This window comes from Dasypus novemcinctus, chromosome 21 (genome assembly GCF_030445035.2).
Source record: "Dasypus novemcinctus isolate mDasNov1 chromosome 21, mDasNov1.1.hap2, whole genome shotgun sequence".
In the NCBI taxonomy this organism is placed as follows: domain Eukaryota; kingdom Metazoa; phylum Chordata; class Mammalia; order Cingulata; family Dasypodidae; genus Dasypus; species Dasypus novemcinctus.
The window spans coordinates 72,608,117-72,627,879 of NC_080693.1; the positions used below are offsets into that span (position 1 = coordinate 72,608,117).

Sequence of the window (19,763 nt, forward strand, 5' to 3'; positions counted from 1 at the left end):
ATGGTTACAACCATAAACTTAATGTTATGTGTATTTTACCACAATAAAAAAAAAAAGATTAAAAAGATGACTTCAAGAAGTAACATCAGATTTGCCTCTTTTTCCTCTCTTTGAGTTCTGTCCCTCCAGTGTGACATAATTAATTAGTAGGAGGAGACTCTAGTCTGTTCCAGGCCAACTCTGAGTCGCAGTGTAAACCACCTGTTATCTTGCAGGGCCCTCGAAGGACCAGGACCCTCTGCTCCCCATTTCTGTTCTCGCATGCCTTTTACTGACGCTTCAATCTGCAAGACAAAATAGAAGGATGGTGGTAAACAGGTACTATTTAGCAGACACCTGATAGGTCTAGAGGACCAAGCATGAACTGAGGCCCTGGGAGATTAAGTAATTAATCCAAATTTCCACTGCTAATAAGTGGCAGAGCTGAAATGTTATCCCAGGCAGTCTGGCTCCAGAATTCATACTCTTAGTCATTGTACCTCACTAACGCCACATGTACTCAACCAACTGTAAGACTAAGAACTGTCAAATAGATATAGATGTTACACATCCTCTGAAAACACCAAAGGAACAGAATTAATTCTGATTGGCAGTGAATTGGTTCTGGAAGGCTTTTAAAAGAAAAAGCAGCATTTAAGCTGGGACTTAAAAGATGAAGATTTTAACCAGCAGAAAATAGAGAATATCAATCAGGATAGGCTAGGTTTTGCTACAGTAACAAAGGTTAACACAACAAAGGTTTACTTTTCTCTTGTACAAACTTAATTGAGTGAAGTCCAGGGCACTCCCTTGACATAGTGACTCAGTAATCCAGGCTGCTCCCATCTCATTGCTCCTCCCTCCTTTATTTCATGATCAATATGCCCAGGAAGAGAGAAAAGCATGGAGAACTCACACCTGCTCTTCATTGCTTCAACCTGGAACCCATGAACATCACTCCTGTTCATGCCTATTAGTTCTAAGAGAGCATGTGAAATATTTGGTGAGAAGGAAATGTGCCTCTGCCACAGAAAAAAAAAAAGCGTTCCAGATTGAGGAACTAGCCTGAGCAAAGGCATGAAAGGGTAAAAAAATGGCCGGTATGCACAGGGAAGAGAAAAAAGATTTAGGACACAATAGACCTCAACTGTCATTCCATAGGCATCTGGAAGCTCTGGGAGGAACAGCATGGTTTTGCCTTGTATTATAAAATTAAAGACTATACCAAAAGAGGGGCATGCAGAGGTGGGAGAATGGAGCTGAGAGGCCAGTGAGGTGGTTATGGCAACAGCCCAGGCAAGAGATGCTGACGACCCGAGCCTCACAGGAGCCGCATGGATGAGAGCCAGGGACAGCCCACACGTGCACCTTCTTGGACCTGAGACTGGCTTCCATCTGGGGAGGGAACAAGAACATGACCCCAAGTTCCTGGCCTTCTTGCCAAGAAAAGAGAGCTATAGGTCACCAGAGGAGGAAACGCGGAAGCAGCGGTTTGTGCCATGCTGCTGGAATATCTAGTTAGAAATGGTAAGAGACAACTGGAAAGAGCCTCATGAGTGAGGCAGGGCATGCAGGTAGGAGATGTCAGCCCATGGGAAGAGGCCTTTCCTTACCCATTAACTCCGCGCTCCCCTCCTGTTTCCAGCTGCTGCTACACCTCTCCACGTGGAGTGCCCCCTCAAATGCAACCAACACTTGGCCTTCTCGCAACCAAATCCAGTGCCATCCGAACAGATCACTCCTCTTGAGTTAACGATTTCAAACCTGCAGTAGCTACTCTTCTGCAATTCAACATAATTCTGTGTAACCTTACATCACCCCTCAGTTTACCAAATCATTTTCCATGCACAAATGTACTTGGGGTCTGAACAAGACCGCCGGGTCCCCCAGCCTCCCCAAGTCTTCCTGAATCAGCGGTGTGAACCCTGGACCATTTAATCTCTCCAATCCTCAGCATTTCCATCAGCTGAGGAACAGAAAATTAGCATCTGCCCCATCTATTTAAAAAGGTGGTTATGAAGATCAAATGCAAATTTGGTCTGTGACATGTTACATAATCTTTAAAACAATACAGGAGCGGTGAGAGTTGGGATGGGGGCGGCAGCGGCAGAGGTGACTACTGTCACCAGTGTTTCTTCCTAACAAAGCCCTTTAGGAACCAGCCAGTAGCGCGACATAAGAAAAACTCAGCTAGACACAATCCAAAGGGAGATATTTTGAATGCTTCTTATGGATCCAAAACCGGGATTGCTACAAATACATAAAAGGCACAATCTTTGTCCTCAGGGAGATGGGGTGGCAAAGTATAGAGAGAGAGTGACTAGCACAGCAGCGGGATACAGCTAGCCCACATGGGCCATCCAGGTGCTCACTGCACAGGAGCTCCCAGGGGACAGCGGTCAGGGGATGCTCCAGGAACACTTCTCAGAGGAAGTGGACTTGGAAGGGAGACCATGAAGTGGCCAGGGAGAGAGTGAGGGGTCTACAGGTTTTATGGAAGAATGGCTAGAACAAAGATTTACAGGAAGAATGATGACAGCGAGGGGACTGCCGCCCTGGAGGTGAAGGGTCAGGCGGGGGCGTCCTGGGCTGGAAACTTCCAGCTGCCGCCTCCGCTCAGCCCGCAGGCTCCTGAAGCCGAACGCCCCCCGCCTCCCCAAGCCGGGCAGGAGCAGGGGACAAACTCCTGATTCCCCGCCGAGGGGTGGCATTTGCTGGCTCAGGCCCGGTGGCCAAGCCGGCCTGAGAGCCGGTGCGCTGCGGGCCCGGAGCGGCCGCGTTCCTGGGCGGCGCCGGCTGGACGGCGCTGCGGGCGACGCGGCCCTGCCCGGCGGCCCCGGCTCCTCGGCGCCACCGCGGCGCTCGAGGCACCGACGGCCCCGGACTCAGGCCTGCCCCGGGGCGGCCCCTCTGCGTCTCGGCCGCGCTGGGGGCTGCGGCCCTGGGCCCTCCGCGGAGGAGGAGAGCACGCGCACCCCCAGGAGGGCGGGCTGGGGGGCGGCCAGGGCGAGGGCTGCAGGAGTCACCCCTTCCCCAGGACATGCCCTGATAGGCTGAGCTTCTGCCGACAGAGCTGAACTGAAGCCTCCTCCTCTCTTCACTGATAACTTTCCAGGCTAGAAATAACTTTTATCCGAAATGCTGCACTTCGCTGGATGAAACAATCCCTCTCAGTACAGAGTGGGGGAGCTAAATAGTGGGGAGGGGGTGTACTTGTTTTGCCGGTTAGAAATTTTAACTTCTCTGATAAACGTATCAGCAGGTTCATTCCTTTCCCTCCGGGTTCAAAACCTAGTTACAAAGAATTTGAAACTAACCTTTGAAGGAGATTAATAAATGCTATTTTTAAAACACAGTGAGGGGAGGCCGATTCTTTTCCAGCAGGGAGGTAATTTATGGGGTTCCATAATAAATACATAAATAAATCTTTGGTGCAACAAGACGTGACTAAGTCCCAGGGTCTGGAATGGTCTCAGGTGGTCTTTCCACCTCCTGCTCTCAAGCAGAAACCCGCCCACAAACAAGAGGAGATAACCCACCTTGACTTTCACAAGCTCCAGAGGGGGTGCAGCTTGGCCTTTCCCTGGCGCCCTTATCTCTGAGTCTCAGGTGGGTCCCTCTGGAGGTATCCCCTTTCCTCAGCCACAGTGAAGACCCCTTGGCCCTTCCCCCACTGTGAGCAGCCCCCTGCTTCCCAGCTCCCAGCTTCCCAGCTCTCCCAGGACCTTGACTTCTCCCAAGGAAACAAATAAATGCTGCAAAAAGAAGTTGTCGTTGGCCCTTACCTGAGCCCACAAAGGCCCCGCTCAATTTCCAGCTGACAGGGGTGACATCAAGCACGAAAAACCCCAGGAGCCACTAAAAGTATCAAAAGGTGATGGTTTCGGTATTCCAGCCACCCACGCCCATGCTTTCTGCTCACATAAAGTGGCTGTCACTCTCTGTAAGACCTTGGGGGCTGCAATTTTCCTTTAAGCCAGAGAGGGCTCCCTGGGGGGGGCAGTAATAACCACGTGCTTCACTGTACACAGATGTGAAAAGTGACCCCAAACCACTGCACTCTCTCCCGAGCAAACGGCCCAAAGGCCCAAAGGCCCGGGTAGCTCAGAAACGGCCCCCTTCCTGCTGCAGCCGCAGTGGCCAGCGTGGGGAGTGTGTCCTGCGGATTTGAGCTCAGAACTGGACCTCCCTCCTGAGACAGAGCGACCTACGGCGCATCACCATTAGCTGCAGCCAACACTCGCAGCAGCAGATTTGCTGCTCCACCCGGGAGCCTGGTCCTCCGGGGCCCAGCTCTCTCCCTGCACCCCATCTGCCTCAAGGGCAGCCTCCCAGCCTTGGAGACCCAGCCAAATTGCCACTGAATCTTGCGGGAGCCTTTGATGACCTTCCACCCAGGGTGAGGTAAATGCCCACACTCCAGCATTTTCCTTCCCTCTCCAGGTATCCAGCACGGAGCCTGGGACACGTGTGGCTAGCCTCCCTGTACAAGGGTGCAAGCCACTTGAGGACAGGGATTGTGTCTCCAGTGTCTGCTCTTTCTAACAAGGCTCCCTGTCAGTGTGTGCTCAGCGGAGGAACTGTATAAATGATACAAACAGTCCTCAATTCTGTCCAAGCCACATAAAGATCCCTGTTCCCTTGCCAAGCCCATCTGATCCCCAAAATCTAAGAAGGAAGCATGGGAGGACTGGAGGAGCTTTCTTTCTGCCTCATCCCAGATAGTCAAGGCTGCAGGACATAACCTAGTTGGCCGGACCCGGGACAGGAGCCCCCACAAGGCTGGAGCCACCGCGGGCTTCCCAGCTCGTGCCATGCTCTTCACTCTGCTGCGTGTCCTCCTGGACAGTGGGTGCTCCAGCTTTCTCCGCCACCCCCTCAACAAGCCCAGGACCCTCCCGGTGGGGGTGCCCGTCAGCAGGCCTGCCACCAGAAACCAGAGGGAGGTGGGTGTGAATGTGAGGCCTCAGGGAGCTACAGGGAAAAGAAGGGCCTGTGAGGAGCCAGCTGTCCCCCAGGCGGCTGGCGGTACAGGGGGCACAGAAGGACCCAGAGTGATCGCACTTAGCCCAGGGAATGCAAGAAATCCTAGCCACTCCCCAGCTCCCAAGAGAGTGGCCTTTGAACACAACACTCACCTCACTTCCTCCAAAATCCTCAGTAGCTTCCTTTGGGATAAGATCCAACCAGCTTCATAACTTGTGACCCATGCCCAGCCTCCCTGTCTGGTTTCTCACTCCCTGGGTATGATAAGCTCCCAAAACAGAGAACAACTTGCCCTCACACACACCAGGCTCTCACACCTCCAGGCCCTGGCTGGGCGTTGCCGCTGCCGGGGTCTTCCCGCTGACAATGAACGAACCTTTTCTAGGAGCATTGGTGGGAGGACTGATCACTCGAAGGGCTTGGGGGCGTGAGACAGGGAAGGAAAGGAGGACAATACAGGGTGTGTTGAAGAACAGGTGACCCTGTGGGCCACGGGGGCTCCCTCCACCTCACCTCCCAGAGGCAAGAAAGCTGGTATTTATCTACCACCTCCCCTTGGTTGTTTTACTGGCTGCTCCTGGGGCATCCATGTGTGTGCCAGTTGTGTACCTATGGCCAGAGAAAACCCTTGGGTGGAGAGTCTGGTCCTTGCAGTGGAAGTCATCCGCAGGCACTGGACTTGGGGGGCCAAGAGGCCTGGGGTGGGACGCATCAGCATCTGATACGGTCTACTTCCAGCTCTGCTCTTGGCTGGCTGAGTGAGCTCGGGCAAGTGACCATCCCTTTTCTGGACATCCAGAAAAACATATTCGACGAGGTGAGTCCTAACACCCTTTGTAGTGTCCCAAGTCCCCTGCCAGTCCACAGCCCCCACAGCTGAGCACTGTTAAGCTGTCCTTGGGTGAGCCGCTCAGTCTCAGGGGCCTTTCAGGGTGGCACCATACCTGTTTTGTTCATCGCTGCCTCCCAGGTACCAGCACCAGCCTCTGAACACACACTGGTTCACTGGCCCCCTGGCTGAAGGAGAAATGGCACCGAACGAGGTTACGCCACAGAGAAGCCTGGACATTTAGATTCAAATCTGGCCTCAGGGACTGCGGAGGAAAGAAGAGGCAACCACTGTCTTTGGAGCTGTGTGTTCACGATGATCTATCATGTAAGACATATTTTAACTTTCAGAGATCGTCCTTCAAATCCAAAAAGTGGCAACACATATTAGGTTAGTGCAAAAGTTATTGCAGTTTCAGACCATGAATTTTAAATCATTATAACTAGGCTCAAACACATCTTTATGAATCAAAATAGGAACAATTTCAATCAACACATTTTTTGCCAAAGAGAAATAAGTTTGTTTATTCCTGTAGTGTAAAAATCCATGCTTTGGAATTCAATGAACTCTTGGAAAGTATTTTTTGCATCCTGCCAGTTGTGGAAGCGTTTTCTCTACAAAAAGTTGTCAAGATGCTTGAAGAAGTGGTAGTCGGATGGCAAGAGGTCAGGTGAATGTGGCGGATGAGGCAAAACTTCATAGCCCAATTTGTTCAACTTTTGAAGGTTGGTTGTGCGACATGTAGTCATGGAGAAGAATTGGGCCCTTACTGTTGACCAATGCCAGCTGCAGGCGTTGCAGTTTTCAGTGCATCTCATTGATTTGCTGAGCATACTTCTCAGATGTAAAGGTTTTGCTGGGATTTAGAAAGCTGTAGTGGATCAGACTGGCAGCAGGTCACCAAACAGTGACCATGACCTGTTATTGGTACAAGTTTGGCTTTGGGACATGCTTTGCAGCTTCTTCTAGGTCCAGCCACTCAGCTGGTCATCGCTGGTTGTCGTAGAAAATCCACTTTTCATCACACATCGCAATCCGATTGGGAAATGGTTCATTGTATTTGAGTAGAATAAGAGAGGATGACAATTTTTTTGATTTCCAGTCAGCTTATGAGGTACCCACTATTGAGCTTTTTCACCTTTCCAGTTTGCTGCAAATGCCAAATGACCGTAGAATGGTCAACGTTGAGTTCTTTGGCAACTTCTCCTATAGTTTTAAGAGAATCAGCTTCAATGATTGCTCTCAGTTGGTCGTTGTCAACTTCCAATGGCCAGCCACTACGTTTTTTTTTCCTCTTCAAGGCTCTGGTCTCCTTTGCAAAACTTCTTGAACCACACCTGCTCTGTACGTTCATTAGCAGTTCCTGGGCAATTGTGTTGTTGATGCTGCGAGTTGTCTCCCCTGCTTTACAACCCATTTTGAACTCAAATAAGAAAATCACTTGAATTTGCTTTTTGTATAACATCATTTCCATAGTCTAAAATAAATATAAAATAAACAGCAAGTCATAAGTCATTAGCAAAAAAACACAAAGCAAGAAATGCTTGGTAAAATTATATATAACATAACCAAATTTATTTAAGAGTATATTCCAAGATCAAATGGCAAATTTCAACAATGCAAAAACCACAATTACCTTTGCAACAGCCTAATAAGAGCCAACAAAGATAACACCTGGGTGGCTTGTGATCTTGACTGGCTCAGAGCTGGGGTGGGCCCTCTGAACTGCTCACAGGCACCTCTGCTTCTCCTAGGAGGAGCATTCACCAGCCAACATTCTGCCCAAGCAATGTGGATGCTTCAGCACCAGCAGGCTGCTTGGAAACATAAGCAGGTGTATTTTTTACTGTAACACATACAGTCATTAAATCCAATCACTAACACACCTAGGGATGCCCTTTACTCCCGGCTCCGCGCTCCGCGCTCCGCGCCTCCCCACATTTCCTCGGCCTCGTCCCGGGGTTGGCTCCCTCGCCCACCGCCCAGGGCCCAGGGGATGGGGCCCGGGTTACCTTTTGGAGAAATGCCATCCTCGGCCTGTACTGCTGGCCTTGGTGGCGGATTGTCATCTTGGCCCCTGGATGAATTCAGACCCGGATCACTAATGCGAGCGAGAGCAAAGCCAGCTCGGCTCCCGCGACCTCTCGGCGTCGCAAAGCCGCTGGCGGGCGGGGAGCGCGGCGGGCAGCGCGGGTGCAGCTGGCGGCGCCCCTGCCCCGCACGAGCGGACTTGGGGAGCAGCTGGAGCGCGCGCCCGCCAATCAGCGAGCCGCGCCGCGGGCTCATTAGCACGCGCTGCGCTGGCGCTCACCTGCCACCAGGGGGCGGCGTCCCACCTCGCGGAGCCTCAGGTGGCACCGCGTTTCGGGGACGCGGGGGAGAAGGAGTCGCAGGAAGGGGCCCAGCACGAAAGCCTGGGGAAGTGAAAACAGCCCGACGGGGTTTGGATCCCAGCCCAGCTGCCACCAAGTCACTGAAGGCCGTTAGCAGGTTTCCTCATCTCACCGGAGAAAAACTAGTGGGAGGTTGGGTAATACTACCTGTCAGCCAGGTACTGTGGGGACTGAATGGACAGTGGAGTTAAGGAGTAGCTCTACAGTGTGGCTGGCGGTGAAGAAGGCTGCTCCCCTGCCGGGCGGGATGGCTCTGAACCCGGCTTTGTCATCGTCACTCCGCGGAAGGATCTCTCAGTGGCGAGTACCCCGTAATCAATAGTTTCTTTTCTGTCCCTAGGTACTCTGTTTTTTAATGATGTGCCTACTTGTTCCTTTATAGATATATATGTATAAATACATACACATAAACACACATACATATACATTGTAATGATTATTCTGAGATATGTATACGCTCAGAATAATATGAGAACTGTTGGATAAGTAAATAGAGGTACGGCTCTGGAGTCAGATCGGTTGGCAAAAGGAGAAGGATTTATACAATATGAAGAGAAATCCAGAATGTGGAATCAGATTAATTGGGGTCAAATCTCTGCTATTTCCTAGCTGTGTAACTTTGGACAAGTTACGTAACTGCTCTGTGCTTCAGCTTCTGTAAAATGGGGGTGATGTGATGAAAGAGCCTACCTCATAGAGTTCTTAAGGAATGAGAGTTAAAGGAGTAAACAATCAATAGCTGTCAGTTGTCATTATTATTAATATTAGTATCATTAAAGACAGTGTAATAGAAAGAGCCCAAAACATGGAATGAAAGTAGTTTTAACTTGACAGTCACTTCTTTCTCCTGGTTCTCGATTTCTTCATCCATAAAATGAGGGACTAGAACTAGGTAATCTGTGACAGGACAAACCTCCCAGGTCTAACACGCAGGATTTTTGGGGCCAGGGACAGGCGTTTGTCCCACGCATAGGCCTGGTGGCCAGAGTGTGGCAAAGAAAACTAATGTCAGAGGAGAGCAGGTAGGGGGTCCCTGTAAGAGGCACGCTCAGTGGGCACCTCTTCAGATAATCTGTTTCTCATCCAGGGAAAGAATCCAGCTCCTGCCAAGCTACCCAGATGTCTTAGCTCCCAGCGAAAGGCCTGGATTAATAGTCTCAGAAACCAGACTCTGCCGGGTGATTGTTTCATAGGGAAATGATGGGCAGAAAGCCATGGGAAGTAACTTCCTTTCCCAGCTTGGCCACTGCAGTGGTTATGGCAGTGGGGGAACCACTCATTTCATCCAGTTTTCAAATTTATTTGAATGGGGTTAAGCAATGTAATTTCAAAATCGTTTCAAACTTGTGTGGATCTGTGATTGTTTCCCCATTCTCTTATTTTTGCTGATTTGGGCTTTCTCCCTGTTTTCTGCATTACTTTAGACAGGGGATCATGTCTATGATAATGAGATGTGTTGTTTTTCTTTTTTTTACTTGAGAACGAGGTTTAATGTAAAAGTTAGATAGAACTTTAGAGAACATCTACTCATTGGGTATTTATGCTGTTTCAATTAGTTAGCAGATGGGAGAGTGTTGAGTGAACTGGAAAGGGGGTTACGTATGTACTGGTTTGTACCCATCACCCTGAAAGAGTCCATGGGGTCCCTTTGTACTCTCAAAAGAGGCTATTTAGTTTGTGGTAATAGTCTGATTATGTTCTTTCATAATCTGTAACAAATGTTCCACAACAATGTAAGGTGTTGGTGGAGGGGTGATATATGGGAATTATGCACATTATGCATGATTGTTTTATAAGCTCACAACTTCTCTAATAAAAACAACAACTATCTTTTAGGAGATACATACCAAAATATTTCCATTTGAAATCCTATGTTGCCTAGGGCCTACTGAAATTCATAAATACTATGAATTTAAGTAGGTGGGGCCATATATAAAAAACATTGGTGGGGAGCTGATGTAGCCCACGTAGCTCCCCAGCAGGTTGAGTACTTGCTTCTCATGTACAAGGTACAGGGGTCGATCCTTGGTACCGCCTAAAAACACACAAATGAAAAAAGCCAGCTCTCATTGGGGAGCGGATGTAGCTCAGTGGTTGAGCACCTGCTTCCCATGTATAAGTCCTGGTTTCAGTCCCCAGAACCTCCTAAAAATGCTAATGAGTTTATCATTACAGAGCTTGATTGATCAATATGTAGAATTTCCATTAAATCTATTACCAAAAATGCATGATAAATTATATGAATAATTAAAAGTGTTTGTTCTTCCTGATGGCCAAAAAAACAAAAAGAGGCTATGTTTGGACGACAAATCATACAGTCATCCAAATCATATGGTGATTTACTAATCAAGCTTCCTCATTTTATAGGAGGGTGAAAAGAGGCTAGGACTGGGTCCTAGGACACCTGGATTCTGATGCCAAATCTACTACTTCCTCATTGTGGGACTTCAGGCAAGGCTCGTCGCCTCTGGTAGCCGCAATCACTAGGTCACAATTGTTCATCATTTCCCCAGCTTTGCTCTACAAGCCATACTTCTCAAGCTTTAATGCACATATGAGTCCCCTGGGGATCTTGTTACAATGCAGATTCTGATTCAGCAGGTCTGGGGTGAGGCTGAGAGTCTATATTTCTAATAGGTTCCCAGGGGATGCCTGTGCTGATCTCATTCTGAGTAGCAAGGGTCAAGAGAATATTTGTTCCACAGACTATAAATCAATATCACATGTTTTTTAAAAAGTGCGTGGGGGGCCTATAGTCAAATACGTTCAGAAATCTATATGCTAAATACATTTAAAAGGGTTTACTGCAAAACTCCCAAAGCCTCTAACAAACTTCCAAGAAGAAGGACTTGAGCAACTCAGAGGGAAAGTTTTACAGAAAGATAAGAGACTTTATTTTATAAACTAGTACAACAGAAGCAAGAGGTTAGCTGATTTTCCCATACTCGTGCCCAGTCTCTTGCCAAGATGAATGGAGGACGTCTTTGATTGCTTGTCATATTAAGACTTCATTCCTCAGAAAACAGCTTCACTCATAGCTCACTCCACTGCTGCATCACCTCCTGGCTCATCTTTTGAATCATTTGTCTAGATCCATGGCTAAATGGACCAAGGATATTGGATACCTGGTTCAGGCAATCAGTCCATAACCTGACCTGATGTAAAAGGATAAACTGAGCTGACCATATCGTCGTCTTGGAAATAGCTACTAGACCCAGCAGCCACTTGAAAATAGCCAAAGGAAGCCAAATTTGAAAAGCCCCAAAGTGGAATCCGAACCGTGATGGCAAAGCCCTATGCGAGCTAAAGTTATGAGGGAGACAAAGTCGAGCATGTAGGAGAATCGATGAATAGAAAAGAGAATAGAGGGAAGCGGACTTGGCCCAATGGATAGGGCGTCCGCCTACCACATGGGAGGTCCGCGGTTCAAACCCCGGGCCTCCTTGACCCGTGTGGAGCTGGCCCATGCACAGTGCTGATGCGCACAAGGAGTGCCCTGCCATGCAGGGGTGTCCCCAGCATAGGGGAGCCCCACACGCAAGGAGTGCACCCTATAAGGAGAGCCACCCAGCGCGAAAGAAGGTGCAGCCTGCCCAGGAATGGCACCACACACACGGAGAGCTGACACAGCAAGATGACGCAACAAAAAGAAACAGTGCCACTGATAAGAATAGAAGCGGTCACAGAAGAACACCCAGCGAATGGATACAGAGAGCAGACAATGGGGGGGGGGGAGAGAAATAAATAAATAAATAAATCTTAAAATAAAAAAGAGAGAGAGAATAGAGACAGCCCAGAAAATGCAGGGATACCCCCAGCACTCTTAGAAATGGATGTAGAGGCTGCTGAGAGCTATTGTTGGGTCACAAAGAGCTAATTATATCAACCTTAGTTAGTTTTTCCTGATGGTAATGGACTGCAGATTGGGGGAATGCTCGAGGCATAGGATAGTTGTGTTTCAGCAAGACATCTGTGGATCAGAGGGCAAAAAAGTGAACTTTGCCCCCACACACATACCTCCAAGAAGCTCAAAGCCAATCTTCAGCCAATCTGTGGCAACAGTAGGACTTTATTGCCATCATGTCTTCATTCTGTCCAACCTCACCCTATACCTGCCCTGGTCTTGACTCTGTGTTTAATGTTTCTCTTGGCTCTGATTTTTCATTCATGTTTTGTTATTTTTGGGGGGTGTTTCCTCTATGCCCCATTGGGTAACTTGTGGGAAGAAACATGGTTTAAATAAATAGATGAGAAGAGAACTAACTTAAATGGATTTGGGGCTGAATGATCACACCCCTAATTCCTCATGAATATATTGCTGCCAGTGTAGAGATAGGTCTCTATCTGCATGCCACAGAATTCATCCAAAACTGCATTGTGTTAAAAATCATAAATTGGAGCTTGGTAACAACACTGATGACTCCGTGCTCATGTTTTCAAACAAAGATGCAAAAGAATGGGTAATGCATTGGAAAATAGCACACACACCCAAATGTTCTTGCCTATTAGAGACCAGTCCGGTGTGCTTTCAAAAACTGGTCAATTGCCCACACTGAATCAGCATCTCCAGATAAACTTCAGTGATGGAATTTTCAACCATTTCCAGAAGTCATTATAAGAACTAGCATGTGAATTTCTTTTTGAAAAAAATTTTTATTTGATCCAAAATGTTATCAAGGTATTGTCATTCTACCTGTCTACCATGTGCCATAGCAGAATTTTTTTCTCAAAGTTTAGTACCAAGAAAAGGTTTGTCTTTCTTTGAAAAAAAAAGTTGGCCATGCTTTCTTTCTCCTGATCAAGAGAGATGTATCATGTCTCCTTCATCTTGGCTAACAGAACACGTCAAATGTGCAATATGCAACCTTCAGCTGCTGGAATGAAAGATTTGATTTCTATTTTTTTCTCCACTCTGTTTTTCTGTTCGAACATGGGTTTTATTGTCTGAGCTTTTTTTTTTTTTTTTTTTTTTTTGGTAAGCCACAACTTTTTTTTTGGAATGAGTTGGGATATTAATAAATTATATTTGAAAGGTGAGTGGGAGATGTCTTGATGGTTTAGACAAATTGGGGGAGAAAGGAAAAAATTGGGCAATCCCAACAGTGTTCAAGATAATTATCAGAACCCAAAATAAGAACAAGGCCTAGAGCAACTTTGTGCCTGGGAATTTCCTTCTGTCAGCCTTCATGTTACTCAAATGTGGCCAGTCTCGAAGCCAAACTCAGCATGTAAATGCAATGCCTTCCCCCCAGCGCGGGACATGACACCCGGGGATGAGCCTCCCTGGCAACGAGGGACCACTATCAACTACCAACTGATGATGCAACTGGAAAATGACCTTATACGGAAGGTTCAATGCGGATCAGCAGAATATCCATGTCTACATAAAATACCATGACTTTAAAATGCTGTTTGACCTAAAGTAAGGGGGAAATGGAAAGGAGAAATGAGTTTATATGGCTACGAGTTTCTAAAAAAGAGTCTGGAGGCTGGCAGAAGGTTTGCCCTCATGCACAACTGAGCAGAGTCAGAGAGACAGATAAAGCAGATACAACCCCCAGATATTGGTTCCTTTGAGGGCTAAAGAGACCCATGGGAGTTATGGTCATGGCCGATGGGGTTAACTACCAGGGCAGATGGCCCCTCTTTGGAAATGGTGTTTATGTGTGATGAATCTGGACTCAGATGGGATCTCCCTTCATAAGACTTTCATGCTAATGTGCTGGAGGTGCAGTTAATGTTGGGGTTTAAGATATATTTAGGGGATTTGAATCTCTGGACTGACAATGTGATAGCCAGATCCTGAGCCTCAACAGACTCCAGCACCTACAATCTGATTTATTGGACTTACCACACTCAGCTAAGATGGAGTTGAAGAAGGACAACCACCACACCATGGAGCCTAGAGTGATTACAACTGAAAATGGGAGGATTGCATCCAGCATCCATGTGGAATCTGAGCCTCCTCTTGACATAGAGGTGCAATGGACACAACCAATCCAATGTCCACATAGAAGAGGTGGCATTGGATTGGGAAAAGTGGACATAATGGACAAAGGGTATGGGGAAACGCAGGAAGAGATGAGAGGTGGAGGCGTCTTCGGGACATGGAGCTGCCCTGGATGGTGCTTCAGAGGTAATCACCGGACGTTGTAAATCCTCACAGGGCCCACTTGATGGAATAGAGGAGAGTATGGGCCATGATGTGAACCAATGTATATGAGGTGCAGAGGTGCCCAAAGATGTACTTACCAAATCCAATGGATGTGTCATGATGATGGGAACGAGTGTTGTTGGGGGGGGAGGGGGGGGATGGGGGGGTGGGGTTGAATGGGACCTCACATATATATTTTTAATGTAATATTATTACAAAGTCAATAAAAAATAAAAAAATTAAAAAAAAAAAGATAATTATCAGAAGTAATTTCTTTAACCTATATTGTTTTATTTTTTATTTTTTCTTCTTTATTTTCTTTTAAATGTTACATTAAAAAAATGTGAGGTCCCCATATACTGCCCTGCCCCTCACTCCACTCCTCCCACATCAACAACCTCTTATTTTTAGCCCAGGAAACCTGCTAGAGAGAGAATAGTCCTGTGAAGTTGTATTCGAGTTTGATAAACTCTACGCTATCGTCTTTACAAGACAATTGCTCAGGGCCCCTCTGGTCATCAAAGTCCAGGTCTGAGCTCTGCAGGGAAGGATGTCCCCGTCCCCAAAAGCCTGGCTTTCTGCTTTTCTCCCTGTGTCTCTGTTGAGAGCGAGTCAGTCAGTGGGGGTGGGCGTGGGGAAGGGTTTGGGTAGGAGAGTGGATGAGTGCCAGGACTTTGGGGATTTCACATAAATTATCTGACTGAAGACCTCTGGGTGGTCCCCCACTCCTCCAGCATACCACCCTACAACAAGGGATGCTTGCCTTCTCCTTTCCATCCTGAAGAGGAGAGCTCCTGCAATGAGGCCAGGGCAGAAATTTCAAGAAACACTTGCTAGAAATTATCAGACATGGCAATTCTGTCCTTTCTTCTGACTCTCCTCTTCTGACCCAGTATAGCTGCCTTACACCACTCAGGTGAGTTTTGCTTAATGGTATTAATGGCTCTGCTTTTACATGTTTTTCCCACTATAAAAGTTGTACGTAGGGAAGCGGATGTGGCTCAAGCAGTTGGGAGCCCGCCTACCACATGGGAGGTCCCAGATTCAGGTCTGGTGCCTCCTAAAAAAGACAAGCAAATGCCACCCCTGCTGCAACAAAGAACTAGACGCTGCCCCCATCGCAAGGTGCTAGATGCTATAAGCCAGGAGACACCACAGCCCGCAGGGAGCAGATACGGCTCAGGCTGCTGGGCACTCGCCTCTCAGTGGGAGTTCCTGAGTTCAGTTCTCAGTGCCTCCTAGAGAAGGCGAACCAACAGAGGAGGGAACTATTGGCGGGGGGTGGGGGGGGGTGGTGGATAAATAAAGTAAAAAAAAGTAGTATATTACTGAAAATTTAGAAAATATAGAAAAGCAAAATTTAATACCTAATCCTTGGAAAAGAAGTCTGAAATATATGAAATTATATGTAGAAGGGAAAGTGACATCCTGGGAACCAAGGAGCTCTGCTTTTGCTCCCAACTCCACTGTAACTAGCTGGGGTGACCTTGGACAAGTCACTTATCCTGGATGAGTTTTCATTTTCTCTCATAGAAGGAAAAGGTTGGGTCAGGCACACCTACTCTTCTAGCACTCTGGGATCCTAGAATGCTGAACACACTGCCTGGGTTCACATCCCGGTGCTGTCATTTATGAGTTAAATGACGCCAGGTAAGTTTCTTAACCTACCTGTGTGCTTCAGTGTCCTCATCTATAAATGAAGATAATGACAATCTCTCTCACATATAATGACTCAGTGCATATGAGCGACCACTTTTCCTCTACATCTGCCTTAACCTGCCTTTCCAGCCACATCACCCCTGGATGCCTTCCTTCACGTCACTGTGAAGCTCTGGACTGATGGCCAAATGCCCTCCATGCCGTTGCCTCCACATTGCCTTTCGACTCACTGGTCCTCCTCACACCCCCCTCTAATGCTGAACAGCACTGTTCAAGGCCAGTGCCATTTCCTTCTCCTCCTCCGTAAAACCTCTCTGCACTCTCCTGGCTGAGAATACCCACAGCGCTTTGTGCTTCTCAAGACATATATCACACTGTCAGTTGTATTCTTTATATCGGTGTCCACGTTTGTGTAGAAATGCCTCTTGTTGCTTTCCTGTCTAAAAAAAACCTAAGTACAGTTTGGCAGTTCCACAGGAAGTTAAAAACAGAGCTGCTGTCTAATTGGGCAATCCCTGTACTAACAATATATCCAGAAGAACGGAAAACAGTGACATGAACAGACATTTGAACACTGATATTCATAGCGGTATTATTCATAATTGCCAAAAGGTGGAAATAACCCAAGTGTCCATCAACTGAAGAATGGATAAATAAACTGTGTTTTATATATATATATATTATATATATATATACACGATGGAACACTATGCTGCTGTAAGAAGAAGTGAAATTGGGGCACACATGATAACATGGATGAACCTTGTGGACCTTATGCTGAATGAAATAAGCCTGGCACAGAGGGATAAATATTGTATGGTTTCACATATATGAACTAAATACAAAGAATAAACAGAGTCAAAACGGTTACTAGGAGATATGTGAGGACTGAGAAGGGGTGCCAATGCTTAATGTATGTAGAATTTTTAATTAGCTTGACTGTGAAAGTGTGGAAATGGATAGACTTGATGGTAGCACATTAGAATGAGTATAACTAACAGCTGATTTATAAATGGGATTGTGGCTGAAAGGGGTAGTCTAGGGATGTAAATATCACTTGAAAGAAAGTTAAAGAATAATCAAGAGACTGAATAACAGGGAACTGGGAGGTGGGTGAGGATTGTGGTTAATAGCACAAATACAGGAATGCTCTTCTATGAACTAGAACAAATGTACGTCACTATTACAAGGTGCTAAGAATATGGTAATACATGGGGAAAATACAATTAATGTAATTTAGGGTCTATAGTTAACATCAATATTGTAATATTTTTGCATCAGTGTCAAAGAATATACAGTATCAACACAAGGGTCAATAATAGAGGGGTATGGGATTTGTTCTTTTGGACTAAGGAAAACGTTCAGAAGATTACTGAGACAATGACTATACAACTCTGTGATGGAAGTGGGAGCCACTGAGTGTACACTTTGGATAGATTGTACAAGGCATGGGACTGCATAACAGTGATACCATGGGATGAAAGATAGACTGTGGTTAACCGTACAAATATGAGAGTATTCTCTCATGAACTATAACAAATGTACAATACTAATACATAGTGGGGTTTTTTTGTTTGTTTGTTAGAAAGTTTTTATTTTAATTGCTGATATCCTAGCAATTTCCATCCCAGAAACTTTCCAGATGCTTCACATCTACAACTGACATTATTTATTTTTAGTTTATTTCTTTTCCTCCCCCCCCCCCCAAGTTGTTTGCTTTCTGTGTCCATTCCCTGTATGATCTTCTGTGTCACTTGTATTCTTGTCAGTGGCACCAGGAATCTGTGTCTCGTTTTGTTGCATCATCTTGCTGCATCAGCTCTCCGTGCATGCGGTGCCATTCCTGGGCGGGCTGCACTTTTTCTGGGCGGGGCGGCTCTTCTTATGGGGCGCACTCCTTGCACGTGGGGCTCCCCTACATGGGGGACACCCCTGCGTGGCACGGCACCCCTTGGGCGCATCAGTACTGCATGTGGGCCAGCTCATCACACAGGTCAGGAGGCCCTCGGTTTGAACCCTGGACCTCCCATGTGGTAAGCGGACGCCCTATCTGTTGGGCCAAATCCACTTCCCACATAGTGTTAATAATAGGGGGTGTATGGAAAAAATATACTAAATGTACACTGTAGGCCATAGTGGTAATAGTCTGATGACTATTTCTTTCATAATCTGTGACAAATGTTCCATAACAATGTAAGGTTGGTGGAGGGATGATGTATGGGGATTCTGCACATTATGCATGATGGTTTTATAAGTTCACTTGTATAATAAAAATATTTTTTAAAAACTCCTAAGGGAATCAGCCCTACCCCAGGCCTTATAAGGCAGTTGTTTGTACAGAGAATCCTATCATTTGCACAAGGATTATTTGGATCAATTAGGTTCTCAAGAATTTGAACTAAGAAATGCAGTGGGGAAGGGGATTTGGCACAATGGATAGGGTGTCCACCTACCACATGGGAAATCCAGGGTTCAAACCCAGGGCCTCCTGACCCGTGTGGAGCTGGCCCACGCACAGTGCTGATGCACACAAGGAGTGCCATGCCACTCAGGGATGTCCCCCATGCAGGGGAGTCCCACGCGCAAGAAGTGCTCCCAGTAAGGAGAGCCACCCAGCATGGAAAAAGTGCTCCCTGCCCAGGAATGGCACTGCCCACACGGAGAGCTAACGCAGCAAGATGATGCAACAAAACGAGACACAGATTCCTGGTGCCACTGACAAGAATACAAGCAGATACAGAAGAACATACAGCGAATGGACACAGAGAACAAACAACTGGGGGGGGGGAGGAGAGGAAGGGGGAGAGAAATAAATAAAAAATTTTTTTAATTAAAAAAAAAAGCAGCAAAACTAAGTCGTTATCTGTGAGAAACTGCAGTGCAAGATCAAATGGATTCAACATCATAACAAACCTAGGAATTTTCAAAATGTGGAAGCAAACTTTCGAAGGAATCAATAGGACTTCAGTAAGATACATGCCTCAATGTCCTTCACTGACCTTTCTCCCCTTAAATCACTCCAGTCTGGTTTCTGCCTCCATCTTGCCAACAAAACTCTTCCCTCATTCCTCAATGACCTCCATGTTGAACAATCCAGCAGAGACCTCAGTCTTTACATTACTTGATTCTCAGGAGTCTTTGACTCAATTGACCTCTCCTTCTTGGCATCTACTCTTTTCTAAGACTCATAACACTGGGTGCTCCTCATTTTCCTTCCACCTCTTTGGCCACTCTTTCTCAGTCTCCTTGGCCAGCTGCTTCTTTTCCCTGACTTTTAAGTGCTGGGATTCTTCAAGATTCAATTTTTGGCTCCATGTTCACCTCTCTCTATGCCCTCCCTTTTAAAATCTGACCCAATCTATGGCTTTAGTTGCTAATCACCTTTTTTTTAATGCATAACTTTAACTCAGACCTTTCCTCAGAAAGCCACATGTCTGACATTGCCTACTCAGCATCACCATGACATCACATGTCATTCAAGCTCTCAATTTGGTGACATCCAAAATTGAGTCAATAATCCTAGACTCCTGCAACTCATGCCTTCTTCACTGTTTCCTATCCTATCACTGTACCAACACCCACTCACTTGCTCAACCCACACACCTAGGACTCATCTGGAAACATCTTTCTCCCTAAGGTCTAAGCAATAAGTTATGTTGATTCTCTCTTCACTCTTTCTTTAATATATTTACTTCTGTCCATCTCCACTGCCACCGGCTAAATCCAAGGTACCAGTATGTCTTGCCTGACCATGATGGTGCCT

General features: G+C 46.7%; 1 long non-coding RNA gene across 2 annotated transcripts; it reads right to left on the minus strand.

The window, feature by feature from the left end:
* On the minus strand, positions 1–7,970 carry LOC101414650 (uncharacterized). Of its 2 annotated transcripts, XR_001118662.4 has the most exons (4): positions 7,807–7,970; positions 7,431–7,608; positions 5,910–6,059; positions 1–284 (listed from the first exon to the last, which is right to left on the minus strand). It is a non-coding gene; the product is annotated as an uncharacterized lncRNA (long non-coding RNA). The 2 variants fall into 2 exon arrangements; XR_002797013.3 differs by lacking the exons at positions 1–284; positions 5,910–6,059 and adding an exon at positions 6,174–7,271.
* Between the last annotated feature and the right edge of the window lie 11,793 nt (positions 7,971–19,763).